Here is a 3,693-nt window from a genome sequence, read left to right as displayed (position 1 = left end):
AGATCCGCCGGTTTTGACACCGACACTTGCCTTCCACGCCAAGGAAAGTCCCATCCGGACACGGGACGGAGTCTTCAATCTTGTATCTTCATAGTCCGGGAGTCCGGCCATCCGAACACCCCTAATCCGGGACTCCCTCAGCATGCAATTAATTTGCTACACATATTTGATGTGCCACAAAAATTCAAGGTCATGAGCCTCATAGTTGAGACTATCAAGAGGACAGCAGCAGACCAGAAGAGAAGTTGTGGGTATGCCCCACAAATCCAGGAGTTGATAAATTCCAAGATGGGCACAGGAAAATACCAGTTGGATAAGGAACACTTTGTTCTCTATACAGATTTTGAGGACAATCAAGTTGTCATGAATGAGAATGAAGCATCATCAGTGCAAGCTCAAGAGAAGAAGGAGAAGGCAAAGAAAGAGAAGGCCGCTAAGATGCCAACTTTAGAGGAGGCATCTGAGTACTTTTTGAAGAGCAAGCAGGACCAGCATGGTTACTTAATAGCATCAACTCTGAGGATTGAGAAAGGGTTGGCCACCCTAACACAAAACCAGGAGAGCCTGGAAAGAATCATGGAACAAAAATTCTATGACCTCGATGTGAAAGTAACTGAGATTCAGTCAGTTGTGGAGCAGCTACAGGATGACATGCAGGAGAGGAAAGGCAGGACAACTACTGATGCATTTTCCAGAGTGCCTCGAGCTCAGAGATCAGCTGCAGGGCCTGTGACAGACACCAGAGCCACTTCATCTGCACCAGCTACAGCTCCAGTGCAACCAGCTCCAGCGCCAACTCCTTCAGCTCCATCCACATCAACTGAAGTCTTCTGATACGTCCATTTTGCATCATGCTTTTATATGAATATTTATTGCATTATGGGCTGTTATTACACATAATATCTCAATACTTATGGCTATTCTCTCTTATTTTACAAGGTTTACCATGAAGAGGGGGAATGCCGATAGCTGGAATTCTGGCTGGAAAAGGAGCAAACGTTGGAAACCTATTCTGCACAACTCCAAAAGTCCTGAAACTCCACGAAACAACTTTTTGGATTTATTAAGAATTTATGAGCGAAAGAAATAGGCCAGGGGGCCCACACCCTGTCCAGGAGACAGGGGGCGCCCCCCTATAGGGCGCGGCCCCCTATCTCCTGGGCCCCCTGGTGGACCTCCGGCGTCCATCTTCTGCTATATGAAGGGTTTTCCCCTGGAAAAAATCATGGGCAAGCTTACAGGACGAAACTCCGCCACCATGAGGCGGAACCTTGGCGGAATCAATCTAGGGCTTTGGCGGAGCTGTTCTACCTGGGACACTTCCCTCCGGGAGGAGGAAATCATCACCAACATCATCACCAACGATCCTCTCATTGGGAGGGGGTCAATCTCCATCAACATCTTCACCAGCACCATCTCATCTCAAAACCCTAGTTCATCTCTTGTATCCAATCTTGTATCAAAACCACAAATTGGTACCTGTGGGTTGCTAGTAGTGTTGATTACTCCTTGTAGTTGATGCTAATTGGTTTACTTGGTGGAAGATCATATGTTCAGATCCTTTATGCACATTATTACTCCTCTGATTATGAATATGAATATGCTTTTTGAGTAGTTACGTTTGTTCCTGAGGACATGGGTGAAGTCTTGCTATTAGTAGTCATGTGAATTTGGTATTCGTTCGATATTTTGATGAGATGTATGTTGTTTCTCCTCTAGTGGTGTTATGTGAACATCGACTACATGACACTTCACCATTATTTGGGCCTAGAGGAAGGCATAGGGAAGTAATAAGTAGATGATGGGTTGCTAGAGTGACGGAAGCTTAAACCCTAGTTTATGCGTTGCTTCGTTAGGGGTTGATATGGACCCATATGTTTAATGTTGTGGTTAGGTTTCCCTTAATACTCCTTTTTGTAGTTGCGGATGCTTGCAATAGGGATTAATCATAAGTGGGATGCTTGTCCATGTTAGGGAAGTACCCAAGTGCAGGTCCACCCACATATCAAATTATCAAAGTACCGAACGCGAATCTTATGAACGTGATGAAAACTAGCTTGACGATAATTCCCAATGTGTCCTCGGGAGCTCTTTCCTCATTATTAGAATTTGTCCAGGCTTATCCTTTGCTACATAAAGGATTGGGCCACCTTGCTGCACTTTATTTACTTTATTTACTTTTTGCTCGTTACTATTTGTCCTATCACAAAACTATCTATCACCTACTATTTCAGTGCTTGCAGAGAAAACCTTACTGAAAACCGCTTATCATTTACTTCTGCTCCTCGTTGGGTTCGACACTCTTACTTATCGAAAGGACTACGATAGATCCCCTACACTTGTGGGTCATCAAGACTCTTTTCTGGCGCCGTTGCGGGGAGCGTAGCACACTTGGTGAGTGGAACTTGGTAAGGAAACATTTATTTAGTGTGCTGAAATTTTTGTTACTTGTCACTATGGAAGCTAATCCTTTGAAGGGCTTGTTTGGGGTATCTTCACCCCAACCAAAAGAGCAAAGACATGCTCCTCAACCTAGTGAACCTTATGAAAATATTCACTTTGAGATTCCTTTGTGTATGATAGAAAAACTGCTAGCTAATCCATTTGCAGGAGACGGACCATTGCATCCCGACTTACACCTTATCTTTGTGGATGAAGTTTGTGGATTATTTAAGCTTGAAGGTATTCCCGATGATGTTGTCAAAAGGAAGGTCTTCGCTTTATCTTTTAAGGGAGATGCAATTACATGGTATAGGCTATGTGATGATACGAGATCTTGGAATTATAAGCGATTGAAGTTGGAATTTCACCAGAAGTTCTACCCTATGCATCTTGTTCATCATGATCGTAATTACATATATAATTTCTGGCCTCGCGAAGGAGAAAGCATCGCTCAAGATTGGGGGAGGCTTAAGTCAATGTTGTATTCATGCCCCAATCATGAGCTCTCTCGATAAATGATTATTCAAAATTTTTATGCTCGGCTTTCTCTTGATAATCGCAACTTGCTCGATACTTCCTGTGCTGGTTCCTATATACTGAAGACTATTGATTTCAAATGGGACTTATTGGAAAGAATTAAACGCAACTCTGAAGATTGGGGTTCCGACGATGGTAAGGAGTCAGGTATGACACCTAAGTTTGACTGTGTTAAATCTTTTATGGATACCGATGCTTTCCATGGATTTAGCTCTAAGTATGGACTTGACTCTGAGATAGTAGCTACTTTTTGTGAAACTTTTGCTACTCACGTTGATCTCCCTAAAGAGAAGTGGTTTAAGTATAATCCTCCTGTTGAAGTGAAAGTAGTTGCACCAATTACAGTCAAAGAAAAGACTATTACATATAGTGATCCTATTATTCCTACTGCTTATGTTGAAAAACCTCCGTTTCCTGTTAGGATAAAAGATCATGTTAAAGCTTCGACTGTTGTTCGTAAGAGTAATACTAGGACTTATACACCTCCTGAGCAAATTAATGTTGAACCTGGTATTGCTATGATTAAAGATCACTTGGATGAAGACTTAGATGGGCATGTTATCTCTTTCGTGGGTGAAACTGCTAATATTGCTAGACCCGATACTAAGACCCATAGACCTGTTGTAGGCATGCCTGTTATTTTTGTTAAAATAGGAGATTATTATTATCATGGCTTATGTGATATGGGTGCTAGTGCTAATGCGATACCTTATG

This window comes from Triticum dicoccoides, chromosome 7B, assembly GCF_002162155.2.
Source record: "Triticum dicoccoides isolate Atlit2015 ecotype Zavitan chromosome 7B, WEW_v2.0, whole genome shotgun sequence".
NCBI classification, from domain to species: domain Eukaryota; kingdom Viridiplantae; phylum Streptophyta; class Magnoliopsida; order Poales; family Poaceae; genus Triticum; species Triticum dicoccoides.
The sequence above is the reverse complement of the archived record's forward strand: the minus strand, read 5'-3'. Positions refer to the sequence as shown.